Raw genomic sequence first — 16,151 nt, forward strand, 5'->3', positions numbered from 1 at the left:
ACCTGCGTGTTATTGAAACCCCTTTGTCAATGAGCCATTTCACACGCATCAGCACTCCTTCCATTCTCTATCCTGTTTATCCAAGTCCCCGATACTCAAATTCCATCCATCTCAATCATACCTACTGGACTATAATGTCATGAGTATCTCAACTTAAAATTCTCATCTTTCCCAAATGAGGACCTAATTTCTTCCCTATATACACAACCTTCTCCTGGCTCCGAAATTTCTAAGATAATAACCTTCAATTCTGGCCATGAGCACGCAAGATCTTAAATGCTTTCATCATTAACCCCCATGACTTAAGCTACCAAGGCTCTAAACGTTAGAATCCCCTCCTTAAAATTTGCGTATCTTTCACCTCTTAAGTAGCTCCTTAGAACCCTACAGTTCTTCCACATAATTAGATGTAATTTTTTTTGATAAAATTTCAGGGGACAATGTAGTACCTCAAAGTAACAGGCATATGCAAGCTGATATCCAGGGTAGAGAACAAGGTAGCTTCCAGTTGCAGGGGCAAAATAATAAAACATCTAATGATCATAATTTATACCTCAATTTCACATAAAATCAATAATATGCTAAATCATGGCCCTGTCTTAGCTAATGCCTGCAGTAGTTGAGGATAAATAAACAATTGAAAAGAGGTTTTATCCTTCAAATATTAATTGTCTCATTTATGTCCTTCATCAACCCAAAAATCAAATGCTTAGAATACAAACTTCTCAACACGAGGACTTTTTAAACTGAAACAGAGAAAGAACACAAAACAGTTCTAAATGATAAATGTCCAACTCCAAAAATAATTCTATTGCAACATTTTCCCAGTCTGATCTGCCTTGTTCCTCATGAAATAACAATCTCACCTCAGATGACAGCAGTTGTGATGCAAATCATCAACTGCTCGTTCATGCTGTGTGCATGAATACATCCAAGCCCTATACGTCAATTAACCGGTAATTTTACCCAAAAAGATATTAAATGACACTATCAAATTAAAAAGCCCCAGTAAATAAAATTGGTAAACCTGCTCTTAGGCGTTTTCAAGTAGAATTTTCTCAAATATATTGTTAAAAAAGCAAAAGTGCGTTTTCTTGCAGTTGCCATGGCAACTGAACCATTATTACAGCTAGATCTCTGAACTCTTTCCATTTATTTAATTCATTAAATGAGAATGTAGATTTTCTTTACAATGTTAGGACCCAACAATTTGAATATCTCCACACTGTCATGGCTCAGTCACGTAGATTCAGTTAAAGCGCTTTCCTCCCTGAAATCCATGCTTCAAATGCACAGGAATGTTACACTACAACATTGAAAAAATCAGCTTACAGAAAAAGTGATTCTTTACAAATGAATTAGCCAAAACAAGAGCTTTGTTGACGGGCGGTCACAACTTTGTATTACTCATGCAATGCGAGAGTTGTCAATTCATCCAATAAGAGGAAAGGTAGTTCTACAATAATTCAAGAACAAAAGCGTTTCACTGTACCTCGGCACACGTGTCAATAAACAAAACTGAACTCAATTAAACTCATTCAAGTTATAGAGGATTTAAAAAAAAATACATCCACACCCATGCTCAGTACTCCTTACACACCCAAATGCACCCCAGCTGTACACTGCCAACCAAGGCATCATGCTCCAAGAGTATTTAGCATATTAAGTATGAATCATGAATAAAATATCCACAAAAGTTATCAAAATATTTTCTATAATTTAACTGTGGAACAATTTGTCAGGGGATTGATGTTACCTCAAACACACAGTATGATTCGAGGTCATTTACAACAAAGTAATAATACAAATGACTTTTTTTGAAAACCCAAATACTCTTGACACCCAATGTCTCAACTTCATTAATGCTTCATTAATCTCCAAAATACCGGATTCAACTATACTCTACTCAGCTAATAAACAGTCCATATGAAACAATCCTGTGCGCGAACCAATTCATAGATATGGCAAATGGAAAGATTTTTGACGTGCAGTACATTGTTTTTCCCTGGATAAAGAATTTTAAATAACTTGGGTAAATATTAGGGACATTTAAAACACATCTAGAAAGCTCATGGCATGAACTGTCCATCCACACACTTGCAGATTATCTTGTCTCCTTAAACTGAAGAGCAGAAGCCATGAGAATATTTGAATTTGTGTAAGACTGGACAAGACAAGAGCTCAAATTTCAAATAACCTGGCCCTTTGCTAAATCAACATTTTACAACGCTGAAGCACTGGTACAATTCGCGAAAACTGGCGCTATTAGGAAGAAGCTTTTCATTGAAACATGCTGAAAGCAAGCAGTTAAACCATGCAACCCACTACAATGTCCCATCCCATCGGGAGCGCGCATACAAGCTTGCCGTACTATTGGGAGGGGTAAGGAGAATTGCCAACCGTGAACAATTTGATGATAAATACCGTAACTCATGCCGCCTTTTTTTTGGTTTTGTTACTGGTGCACAAAAACCCCAACGTGGCGTTGTTTTTTTTTGGGGGGGGGGGGGAAAAAAAAAAAGGGGGGGAAATTGTCGACCAATAATCAATTTTAACAACCTGGGACGGCGTTTGCGCGCGTAACCCACCAGCTGGCTGTCAAGCGCCGGGCGGCAGTTAACGTCGTTGCGTTGAGCGTGCGGACGCGGGGCCGCGCACGGCGAGACATCATCCAAACTGTCAATCGGCCGGCTCGAGCGTCCAGCGCGCCGCTCGCGGGCACGCGCGCACTCGTGGAGAGGGGGAGGGGTGGTGGAGAAGAGGAGGGGAGGGGCTCCCAAGACGAATGAAAACAGGCGCGACAACGCCGGAATGCCTCGGCCCTCCCACACACACACTTTACCACAGAATCGCTGTTGTTATTTTATAAACTCCCTCCCTCTCCAAACTCGACACTAAAGATTTCGAGACGATCTCCGTCGTTGGAAAAGAAATCAAATTTGTCATTAACACACACAAGAAATCCCAATCCCGCCATTTTTGCACCCAATTACCCGGATGCAAATCAGGACCGAGCTTTCAAACAAATTAAAGTTTTTGCCGAAAAAATACACCCATCGCGTGCGCGCAGAAATTTTTTTAAGTATTTTTCCCGCGTCCGCGAGGTTTTACTCTACCTATTGCAATATGTTCTTTTTAATTTAAACTGATTTCCAATATTAAATAATTTTTTTTAATTAAAAAACCCGCTTACCATCGCTGCCAGCTTGTTGACCGCGGTCTCCATGTTGAATAGTTTACATTCCGAAGGCGAACCGATAAAGGCCTTTTCAGCGTGATGTAACGCGGACTCTGATTGGACGATTGCTGCATAAAGTCCGCATACTCATTGGTCAGGGTAGAATGCCTCTTTCTGATTGGACGATGGTCAGGCTTCTGCCATATACAATAAGTGCGCTGATAGGATGACAGGTAAACGCATGCCGCCATTTCATTGGACATTCACAAGACGCAGTATATTTCATTGGGCGAAATGAGGCTATCATGGATTGGCCCGAAGCGGGAATGGGCCCAGTTTCCTCATTGGTTAAATCGGTCCGATGACTTTAAGACTCCCCACGCCATTGGCTTTGAGTAGTCCCCAAGTATGGATAATGAAAGACATCATCCTATTGGGTGGGGTTCGTGCGTTTTAATTTAAAACGGCCGCCGTTGTGTTTTTTCTGTGTTGGGTTCGTGAATCAAAGATCTTAGATCGTAGTCGTGAATTTAGTTTGCCTGAGGTGAGCAATTGTGAACGTACCGAGGATTTCCGCTATTCGTTTTAAACTTTTAATGCCTACCTTAGTGTTAATGATTTGAGCTGTTGCGAATTGTCATGTTGTATTTTCCAATTCAAGTAAGCTATTTCACAACCTAGGCTGTTATCCTTCAGCATAAGAACCGCTGATTGAAGTAGTGTTGTTTATTAATGTTTCTGTCTTTGAAATGTCGGTTTCCTTTCTTAACCTTGTCCCCAACTACCTTTGTAATTTCTATCCAGACAAATTCTGCGCACTTCCTATTTTGCCAACACCCCTCACTTCCTTTTGCCCTTGGCTTTCCTATACAGAGGTTTTACAGAGGAGGATGAATATTTGGCAATTCTTAATTCTCCTTAAATGTATGGACCGCAAAAGACTTGCTTTATCTTAATCTTTAGTTTAGTTTATTGTCACATGTATCGAGGTGCAGTGGAGAGCTTTTGTTCCGTGCTAACCAGCCAGCGGAAATACTACACACGATATTCATATAAAACTCATTAACACAGTATTGCCGTGGCTACCCCTTAGAAATAGATTTAAGATGTTGAGGATTTGTTAAAGAGGAAAACAAGGATACGTTTACGGATATCCCACGGAGTGAATCTCACTGCCAAAATCACATTTCTCTTTTGGGCAGCGGTGAGGGAGTTGATTACTTTGGGGTGTGCCGGCAAAGCAGGGTGCGTAGTGCCATGAGTAGGGAGGAAGAAGAGTAACAGAAGCGAATGATGAAAGGGGATTTGGTATATAGTTTAAACTATATCTCTATATAGTTTACAGGGATTATATATCTGGCTTATTACATATGTTGTCACGTAAGACATCACTGGGTGCACAGCATGCTCAATGGGAAAGGTGAACAATGAGGGGCTCTGGTCTACTGTGGAATCAATGACCTGTAGGAAAGCTTTGATTTGGAAGGGGATTAAAATGTTACGTCTCAAAGGTGGAGACAAAAGGAGCTGCAGATGCTAGAATCCTGTGCAAAACAGATGCTGGAATCCAGCGCAAAAAAAGTCAGACAACATCCATGGAGGGAATGGATAGCCAACATTTTGGATCACAACCCTTTCACCCCGATGTGCTGAGATACTCCAGCACTTTTGTTTTGCTCAGGATCTTAACGGTGGTTGGATCAGAAAGGCTCCTGGTGCCATCTGCTAACATAAAGATGAGAATAGGATAAATCTTTAACTTAACTTGACAGGGAGATGGGTCCTTTGGTGGGAATTATGGGAAGGGGGGGGGGAAACAAAGCACGAAGTAATAGAAATGTAATTAAAAATGGGTGGGGAACAAAGGGAAGCATGAACAGCTAAAACACACAGAGCATTCACAATTAATGGCACAAGTAGAAGAAAATTGGGATGTTCCAATTGTCATTATGGAAATATGGATGTGGGTGACCATGTCTGGGTAATGAATGTTAAATGATATTCTGCATTTGGGAAGACCAAGCTAAATTTTAAAGGATGTCATGTAGCCCTATTAATAAGAAATTAGATTGTTGTAACAATGATAAATTATCTTGCCTTAGCTAAGACATAATAAACGGCAGAAAAGATGAGTTGCAGTTACATGTGTGTCACCAAACTGATTGTAATATTGAGCAAAATTAAATGTTGGAGGAATTCAGTAGGTCATGTAGCATCTGTGGAGGGAATGGGTTGACAACACTTCTGGTCAGGGCTCGTCCTCAGACTGATAGGAATATGAATGAATAATGAATTTAAAATATTTATTGGCCAAGTATGTATACATACAAGGAATTTGCCTTGGTGCTTTGCTTGCAAAAGGTTAAAAACATGATATACAGCAGACAATTAAAAATGAAATATTATTATTTAAACATGTGAAAATAGAGTACCAGAGTAAAAAGAGGCTACAGACTTTTGGCTGTTAAGTAGAGCTACTGCTCATGGGGGGAAAAAGCTGTTTTTATGTCTGGCTGTGGCGGGTTTGATAGTCTGGAGTCTTCTCTCAGAGGGAAGTATTTCAAAGAATTTGTGCCGGGGTCAGAGATGACCATACCTGTTCGTTTCCTGGCCCTTGCAGTGTACAGTTCATCAATGAGGTGGGGAGGGGGGGGGGAGAGGAGGAGGGGGGGGGGGGGGGGATTATGCCAACAACTTTCTTGGCCAAATAATAATAATAATACATTTTATTTGCGGGCCCCTTTCAAAGTCTCAAGGACACCTTACAGAGATTAACAAGAGAGAGAAAAAACATTTAGTCGGAGTAAAATAAATAATAAGGACATCACCAATACACAAATTAAAGACAGAAATCGCTCCAAAGACAAAAAACCAAAAACACAATGTGAAGGGAGAGCAGCAGCAGCTAAACCGCGCCAGTGTACACTCTCCCTTCCAACAGCCATCTTGGACACAGACTAACATATTAACTTGCACACAAAATGCCCAGTCCCCATCTCCAGTTCTCCCAAAGTCAGGCCTATTGAGGCCACCACTATTGCCTCTACGGAGGCCCGATGTTTCTGGCCGGGTGGTGTTGCCCCGGCGTCGGGAGAGTCCTTTCTGCGGCTGGGCCACCTGGAACGGCCGCTTCCTAACTGGGGACCGCGGCTTCCGAAGCCGACAAAGCCGCGCCGGTTTGGAGCTCCCAGGCTCCCGATGTTAGAATCGGCGCCACCCGCTCCGCTCCGCAGACCAGCAGCCCGGAGGTGTTGATCTCGGCGGTCACAGCTCACCCGAGCTCCAGCGCGTCGATCCAGCGCGGCGACCCAGGCAAGGCATCGCCCGCTCCGCTCCGCGCTGTGCCGCCACCGAAGCCGAGGTGCTGGGCGGTCCCCACCAGGAAACGGCGCTCCACGCCCGCTGGTAGGCCACGAGGACGGGTTGACGGGGCAGCCTGGAGAAAAAGCTGCATCACCGACCAGGTAGGGACCTAGAAATATTATTACCCCCTACCCCCCACATTAAAAAGTAATTTCTCCCACAGACAAGGCACAAGACTCTAAACTGCAAAAAAAAAAGTGAATTAAACGGACGGCTGCTGGTTAGCAGCCGTTCCCCAAGATGGCTCCTCCTCAAGATGAGGAGGAGCCATTGATTGAACAATGCGCTGCAGCCTCCGGATGTCAAGCTTGGTAGCTGAGCCAAACCAGACCATGATGGAGATGGTGAGGACAGACTAGGATGGTAGTGTAAAACTGGACCATCATTGCCTGCTGTGGCAGGTAGTGTTTCTTCAGCTGCTGCAGGAAGTACATCCTCTCTTGGGACTTTTTGACTGGAGTCGATGGTGGCCTCCCATTTAAGGTCCCTGGAGATATGACTCCACAGATGTGACTAGTGTAGTTGATGATGAGTGGGGGAGGGGGATCTCTCCTAAAGTCTACAATCGATTTCAATGTCTTAAGAGCATTGAGCTCCAGATTGTTGCTATGGCACCAGGATGCCAGCTGTGTCTTTCCTGTCTGTATGCAGATTTCTCCCCATCCTGGATCAGTCCAGTGTTGTGTCGCCTGCAAACTTGAGAAGCTTGATAGAGGAGTCAGTGGAGGTGTAGAGAGAGTAAAGGAGAGGGGAGAATATGCAGCCTTGCAGTGCTCCCGTGCTGAGGGTCAGTGGGTCCGGGATATACTTTCCCAGCCTCGCATGCTGCTTTCTGTATAGGGTGGAGAAGAAAGCTTCTGGTCAGGACTCTCCTTCAGACTAAAAGTAGTATGGGGGAGAAGAGAGGTGAGTGGAACAAAGACTGGTGAGTGAGAGATGGGTGGGGGGGTGGGGGGCTTGACCTGCCCCACCTCTTTTCCAGCTATACTCATCAGTCTGAAGATGGGACCCCACATGAAATCCTATCTGACCATTCATCACCAAGGATGCTGCCTGACCCCACTATTCCACCAGCATTTAGTTTTGCTCAAGATTCCAGCATCTGTAGATTATTGCGCCTGTGCAGCAATATTGAGCCCAACTTGTATCAGAAAATTAGATGTGCATGTAATAGGTAATATAGCAGTTGTGGGGCACTTTAGTCAACATATTTACTGGGCAAATTAATTTGGGAGAGAGAATTCATGAAATGTATACAAGATTAATTTGTTCGGAAACCAATTGGGGGAACAAGGTTATTTTAGATCTTATTTTGTGCAATTGGAAAGAGTTAATTAACAATGAGTTAAAAGTTTGAGTAGTATCGTTTAACACAAAACTAAAATCTTGTATTTAAACTAAATAAATTAAGGTTGTAAGGGGTGAATTGGCTATGGTTGATTGGGAAAACAGCATTAAAGGGTATGACTGTGGACATGAAATGGCTCTCATTTATAGAAATAATACATAATTTCTTTCAAATTCCCTTTAAGGCACAAAACCCAATAGGAGAATGTCATCTGGGCATGGCAGGGGAAACTAAAGATAGTTTCAAATTAAACAAAGTTGCCAGAAATGGCAGTGTTCAAGGAAGAAAACAGATGACCTTTCAGAAATATTATAAACTTAGGATGAAATGAGCCTGAAGAATTGAAGGAAATTAGTATTACTTAAACAAAGATGTGCCAGAAAAAATAGTGAAACTGAATGCTCCAAATTCCAAGGACTTGGATTGACCTGATCCAGAGTTTCCATAGAATTGGCAATAGATATCTTTGAAATTCTAGAATGACTTCTGCAGACCAGAGAGCAGCAGAAAATTACAACCATTTAAGAAAGGAGGAAGAGAGAAATTGGGAACCACTGGCCTATTAGCCTTGCATTAATAGTAAGGAAAACGAAGGAGGTAATAACAGAAAGAAATAACAAAATAACAAAAAAGTAGTAAGCACTGCCCAGTCCATCATCGGCTCTGACCTTCCTTCCATCGAGGGGATTTATCGCAGTCGCTGCCTCAAAAAGGCTGGCAGTATCATCAAAGACCCACACCATCCTGACCACACACTCATCTCCCTGCTACCTTCAGGTAGGAGGTACAGGAGCCTGAAGACTGCAACAAGCAGGTTCAGGAATAGCTACTCCCCCACAGCCATCAGGCTATTAAATCTGGCTCTGACAAAATTCAGATTATTAATAACCCATTATCTGTTATTTGCACTTTATCAGTTTATTTATTCATGTGTGTATATATTTATATTATGGTATATGGACACACTTATCTGTTTTGTAGTAAATGCCTACTATGTTCTGTGTGCTGAAGCAAAACAAGAATTTCATTGTCCTATACAGGGACATATGACAATAAACTCGCTTGAACTTGAAAGACCAGAAGAATAAGACTGAAGAAAAGTGACTTGTATTCTTGTATTCAAATTTTATTGTCGTTGCCTCACTTTGAGACAACGAAATGAATTTCCCGTACAGCAGTATCGTTAAAAAAAATCACAAGAAAAATAATAAAAATAAATAATAAATAAATAATAAAACATATTAAAAAAATAAAATTGAAATTGAATTAAAAATTTAACAAAAGCACAAACACAAAAAGTCCACAACACAACATAACATAAATGGCACCCAGGTGAGGACGGCACCATAGTCCAGCCAGCCTCCCCTCCGTGTCCATCCGTAGTCGGGGCCTTCCGAGCACCTGCAGTCGCCGCCCCGGGTGGCCTGATGTTCAGGCCCTCACTCCGGACTGGTGGAACGCCGACGCCGAGCCCCGACGGTGAGCATCCTCCTCCTCAGCGGCCTGGACCTCCTGATCAGCCGCCTCCCGCTGCCAGAGTCTGCAGCTCCTGAGTCCACAGGCCGAGCTGGGCAGAGTCACAGGACCCCGCGCTGTCCATCAGTGCCGCCCGCGTTGGGAGCTCTGCAAACCACAGCTCCTTGATGTTGGTGCAGCAGGTCCAGCACTCCGGGCTCCAGACGGCGACCCCCGGTAAGGCATCGCCAGCCCCGCGATGTTCCAGCGCTGTCCCGCCGCTGCTGGAGCTCCGGTCGATCCCGGCAGGAAAGGTCGCGCCAATCCAGGTAGGTAGGCCGCTGTGGGGTGGGTGGGGGGGGGAGGACGAGACTCGAATAATAGTCGCGTCCTCACCAGGAAGCGGCTGGCTGAAGGACGGTATCCCCCGCACCGTGCCCTCTTCCCCCACATAAAAACACAAAAAAATACACTTTTAACATAACATAACAGGCTGTAGGTGGAGGCTGCTGGCACCAGCACCACCGGAAGTACAAGAGTAAGGACATCTGCCTGGGTGCTTTATTGGCATTATTGGAATAATAATAATAATATTTATTTATATAGCACTTTTAAACAAAATCACTTTGAACCAAAGTGCTTTACAGAGATTGATTAAACTAATTGAATAGATTAAATGTCAATAAATCCATAAAATAAAAAGAAAAAGAAAAAAAAACAAGAAAAAAGAAGAAAAAAAAATGAAGATGTAACTCGTTGAAAGGGGAGGGGGAACCAGTGGACGGAGTGTATTTTAGATTTTTTTTTGGAAGATGTTCAATAAATTACAAGTGTGGATGAGAATTGATCAGACAGTAAGAAAGGAGAAAAATGGTTGTTTCTTCATAATGAGTGGGGGGTGGGGGTTGCTACAGAGCGTTGTTATTGATAATTGAAATTAACCATATGGCTGAGGAGCCAATGTCAAAATTCCTTGTTTCCCAGAGCAAAGCAAGTAGGAATGGTGAGCAGCTTCACCCGACTGGCTCCTGTGATGGCATGTGAGAAGAAATTAAGCAAACTGAGTCTGTATTCTTTCATTTTGAGGAATGAAAATTTATCGCTCTGAAACGTGTAAGATCTTTACAAAACTTGTTAAGCTGGGTGTAAAGCAGTATTTTTCCTGGCAGTGGAGTCGAGAGGCATGGGGTAGGTCACTTGGGACTGAGGTGAGGAGAATTTTTCTTCATTAGCGTGAATCTTTAGACTTCGAAGGGCTGTGATTCTCTTTGGGTTCATTCAAAACTGTGTCCGATTCCTGATATTAAGGGAATTAAAAGATACAAGGGTAGTTGAGGCTTTGGAAGCTGACTGGTGCCAGAACACGGAGGTTGCTCCTGATCACCCCTCTCTGAGCAGGAGAGCTGTTCTTTGTAATTATATCCCCTCTCTGGATCATGTAAGGGTTTAGAGCATTGCATATAACCTGAGGTTTCCTTAAATGAGATTGCAAAAGTTTGCACTATGAATTTGTGCAGATTTGAGTTAATTTTGGATCTTGGTTGCATCTAGATAATGTATAAATGGCTTTCTCTTGCAACTTACCATCTTGTTTATAGAGATTTATTCAATCTGTGCTGGGGTTATGCTGTCAAAAAGAATGACAAGCAGTGCTGTGTTCTTTTGGAGTAAAGATTGGACAAGAGTTGATAATCGTTAAGATTTTATTAAAACAGAATGAGGAAAAAATGTTCTCAATGGGAGTATTGTTGTTCAGAAAATATCTATTTAAAGTAATTGGTGAAGGAACCAGAGGTGTCCTGAGGGGAGACAAACTGAACCAATATTTCAATTTGAAATATTCTATCAAGGGAAAGCGTGGAAGAAACAGTATAAATGCAACTTTCACAATTCCTCTGTCTACACCGCATCTGCACCCAGGATGAGGTGTTCCATACCAGGGCATCGGAGATGTCCTAATTCTTTAGGGAACGGGGGTTCCCCTCTTCTATTATAGATGAGGCTCTCACCGGGGTCTCCTCTATATCCTGCAGCTCCGCTCTTATTCCCCATCCTCCCCCACTTGTAACAAGGACAGTCCCCCTTGTCCTCGCCTTCCACCCCATCAGCTGTCGCATACAACATATAATTCTCTGACATTTTTGCCACCTCCAACGGGATCCTACCACTGGCCACATCTTCCCATCTTCCCCTTTCTGCTTTCTTCAGAGACCGTTCCCTTTGTAACATCCTGGTCAATTCGACCCTTCCTACCCAAACCACCCCCTCCCCGGGTACTTTCCCTTGCAACCGTAGGAAATGCTACACTTGTTGCTTTGCCTTCCCCCCCCCCCCCTCGACTCCATCCAAGGACCCAATCAATCTTTCCAGGTGAGGCAGAGGTTCACCTGCACCTCCTCCAACCTCATCTACTGCCGCCGCTGTTCCAGATGCCAACTTCTCTACATCGGCAAGACCAAGCGTAGGCTTGGCGATCGATTCGCTCAACACCTCTGCTCAGACCATACTAGCCAATCTGATCTCCCGGTGGCTCTGCACTTCAACTCCCCCTCCCATTCCCAATCTGACCTCTCTGTCCTGGGCTCCTCCATTGCCAGAGTAAGGCCCAGTGCAAATTGGAAGAACAGCACCTCATATTTTGCTTAGGTAATTTACACCATTTACACCCCAGGGGTATGAATATTGACCTCTAATTTTAGATATCCCTTGCCTTCTCTCTCCTTCCCCTCCCCCTTCCCAGCTCTCCCACAAAGTCTTCTGTCTCCGCCTCTTTTTCCCACCCGCCTCCTGACATCAGTCTGAAGAAGGGTCTCGACCCGAAACATTGCCTATTCCTTCTTTCCATCGATGCTGCCTCACCCGCTGATTTTCCAAAGCATTTTTTGTCTACTTTCAAAAGAGACAAATTTTTTTGCTCAAAACTGGTAAACTAATATATTATAGGACATTTGTATGTTGCCATTCCCAGTATTTCTATTTCTTTCCATTTACATTACAACATGGCATCATTTTCCTTTACAAAAATCCCTTTACAAAAATGTACCTTGAATCATAGAGCTTTCACCGCAGATCTTTGCAGTGGCTGCATCTCGCCTTCCTGGACTCTGCAATGTATTCCTTGGAACAGCCTGTGGAACGCAGTCTTTGTCGTGCAGTTGTTCAGGGTGAATCTTTATTGACCATTGAACCTCTTTCCACATCTTGGACAACCACAGATCAAAAGTAGATAACTAAAGATTTACCAGGCTGATTTGAGAGGATGGGGAGGGAGGCGGGTGTTGTCATTATAAGCAGTTAACAATGTTGTATCTGTATTCATTTCTTAGACAAGTTAATATAATTAGTTGGCTCCGATGTATATCCAGCTGCTCACCTTCAGGTCTCCACAGAAGAGAGAAAAATGATTGGTACACTACGCTGACAAAATTCTTAAGTCCAATGACCAAATCAAAAATCTTTTTCTTTTGGGGGGGAGTTTTTAAAAAAAAAAAAAATTTATTTTTATTAGAAGTACAGTAAAGTACAATAATACACATCACATCTTATTACATTTGTTGTACGACTTCGTTTTTCGAGCTTTAAAAAAGGTAGAAATAAAAGAAGTAAGGAAAGTGAGCAAGTCGTGAAGGTGCAGGAAAGTGTTGGGAAAAGAAAGCCCCTTAGGGAAGAAGTTAGAGAAGGAAGTAAAGAATGGAAATAGACCCTAGAAAGAAAAGAAAAAAAAGGAGAAACAATCGCTCTATTATAACACAAAACTCCGCAAAAAAGGATATACCAACCGTGTTGTGTTTTTTTGGGGGGTTTTTTACCCCCCGTTATCAGATCCTGGTACCATTATTATTTTTTTAAATTACTATTGCACCTTATGCTTGTAATAGTTCCATAAATGCAGACCATGTCTTTTGGAAGTGGTCTGCTTTGCCTCTTCCAGGTGTAATGTTTCGAACATGTTTGAAATCCACATTTTTATTGTTGGTATTGGAGCATTTTTCCAAAATATGAGTATAAGCTTTTTTCCCATCATTAGCCCGTAATTAAGTAAGTTCTTTTGAAACGCGTTTAGTTCGGGGTTACCTTCCAATATTCCGAAAACGATCCATTCTGCTTTTGGTACAAGTTTTATTTTAATTAATTTTGTGAAGAGTTCAAATATTTTTGGATTTTTATACAAAAACAAAAGAGTATGATCGCTTCTTGTGACTGACATTTATCACAAATGGGTGAGACATTGGGGAAAAGTTTATTTATTTTAGTTTTTTAATAATATAGTCTATGTAATGTTTTGAAATGAATTGGAGTATGTCGTACGTTGATCGAGCATTTATGCACATATAGTAAGTGTTTATCACAGCTCTTTTGATATTTTTATAGCTAGTTCTTGTTCCCAGTCTCTTCTAATAGGTATTTGTAGGTATTTCTGTATTTAAAATAATGTTGTATAAGTATGATATTAGATTTGCTGATTCAGCCTTTGTCTTCATGGCTTCATCCAATAAGTCTGGGGGCATGTTATGATAGTCTTTTGTGTATTTTTTCAGATAGTCACGGATTTGAAGATTGATATTTTTCAAATTATATTTCCGTTGTAATTGTTGAAATGATAATTTTCCTAATTCATACAAGTCTCCGAGCGTTTTGATTCCCATTCTTTCCCGCTGTGTAAATGATTTATCTATAATTGTAGGTTTAAACGACGGATTATTGACTATTGGCATTAAAAGAGATAGATTTCTTAATTTTAGATTCTGTTTTATTTGTTTCCAAGTTCTAATTGTGCTATGTATCATTGGATTTTTATTATAATTTTTGTTATTCAGATTCATTGGTGAGAGGAGAATCGCTCCTGTATTACACGGAGAGCAGTCCTCTCTCTCCATTACAATCCAGTCCACCTGCTGGGCAGAGTTGTCCAGCAGGTGAATCATATTTTTAATATTTACTGCCCAATTATAGTACATAAAGTTAGGGAGCGCTAGACCACCTATCTCTTTTGGTTTACTAAGGTGTGCTCTTTGTATTCTGTGGGATTTATAATCCCATATAAAATTTGTAATGTCTGAGTAGTTTTTTGAAAAACGTTTTTGGAAGATATATAGGTATTGAAATAAATATAGGATTTGTGGTAAAAAGATCATTTTTATAGCATTTATTCAACCTATTAAAAATATCGGGAGCGTTTTCCAGAATTTGATTAGATTTAGTTTCTTAAGTAAGGGACTATAATTGGCATTAAACATAGCGTGATAGTTCCTAGTAATTTCAATTCCTAAATATTTGAATTTTTCTGTGGCTATTTTAAAGGGGAATTTCAAGAGATGTGTTAAGTCTTTCGGTTTTATCGACATAATTTCACTTTTGTTCCAGTTTATTCTGTATCCTGAGAAAGATCCAAAGTCAATTAGATTTAATATGTTTGGTATACTGATTTGGGGTTTTATGATATACAGTAGTACATTGTCTGCGTATAAAGATATTTTATTAATTGAATATTTTGTATTATAACCGTAAATATTCGGGTGTGTTCTGATTTTTTTTCAATTACCAGAGCAAATAACAGCGGTGATAATGAACATCCCTGTCTATTGCCCCTTGATAATTGGAATTTCGTAGATAGTATATCATTAGTTAATATTCTAGCCGTGGGTTTGTAATATAATAATTTTATCCATGCGATGAAGTTCTCTCCCATTTGAAATTTTTGCAATACTTTAATCATATAATCCCATTCTACTTGATCAAACGCTTTTTCTGCGTCCAATGAAATGATAGGTAACTCTTGTTCTTGAGGTTTGTGAGAGTGCATTATGTTAAGCAGACGTCTCGGGTTATTAAATGAATGTCTCTTGGGTATAAATCCCGTTTGATCCTCATTTATTAATTTACTAACATATTAACTTAGTCTTCTAGCAAGTGTTTTCGCTAATTTTTTGATCCGTATTTAACAAAGCAATAGCTCTATATGAGCCTGGTTCTTCTATATCTTTATCTTTTTTAAGTATTAATGTGATTGTTGATTCTGCTAGTGTTACAGGTACGATTTGTTCTTTAAAAGCGTATGTATACATTTTCTGTAGACGTGGTGTAACTATGTCGTAAAAACATTTATAAAATTCATTACTGAATCGGTCTGGTCCTGGTGTTTTTCCATTCTTAAGTGTGTTTATTGTGTCTTCTATTTCCTTAGATGTAATTTGTGCTCCCAGTTCCTCTTGTTCCTTCAGTTCTAGTTTTGGAAGGTTACAATTGTCCAGAAATTCTGAAACTTTATTATTGTCTATTAGTGTTTTCGATGTGTATAAATTCTTGTAAAATTGAGCAAATCTTTTATTGATATCATTAGGTAGTGTTAATAATTCCCCTCTATCTGATTTAATCTTTAAAATTGCATGATCTTTTTCTCGTTTTTTCAGTTGGCATGCAAAAAGTTTATGGGGTTTATCCCCAAATTCGAAATGTTCTTGTTTTGTATTTTGTAATAGTCTTATAACTTTCTCTGACAATAATTTATTTAGCTTAAATTTCAGTATTAAAATGTTATTATGTTTATCCATAGTTGGATCTTTAGCATTATCTATATCTAGTTGTCTGATTTGTTCTTCTAATTGTCTTTGTTCATTCTTATTCTTTTTGTTTTGAAAAGCTTGCTATGAGATAATGACTCCTCTAATAAATGCTTTGAAGGATTCCCATAGTAAAGTGGGCGCTATATCTGATGTATCGTTTGTCTCAAAAAATAGGTCCATCTTTTTTTAGATGTACTCCCTTGTGGGTCTTTCAGAATTTGCGAGTTAAACCTCCAGAACGATA

General features: G+C 40.8%; 1 protein-coding gene across 1 annotated transcript in view; it reads left to right on the forward strand.

Annotated features, from left to right (window-relative positions):
• Nucleotides 1–3,581: 3,581 nt before the first annotated feature.
• prr11 (proline rich 11) overlaps nucleotides 3,582–16,151 on the forward strand; it is a 31,485-nt gene continuing 18,915 nt past the window's right edge. Inside the window, exon 1 of the mRNA XM_055657674.1 lies at nucleotides 3,582–3,722. The gene's annotated coding sequence lies outside the window, so the exon portion shown is untranslated. The remainder of the gene's footprint in view (nucleotides 3,723–16,151) is intronic.

Source organism: Leucoraja erinacea, chromosome 28 (assembly GCF_028641065.1).
Source record: "Leucoraja erinacea ecotype New England chromosome 28, Leri_hhj_1, whole genome shotgun sequence".
NCBI lineage: Eukaryota > Metazoa > Chordata > Chondrichthyes > Rajiformes > Rajidae > Leucoraja > Leucoraja erinaceus.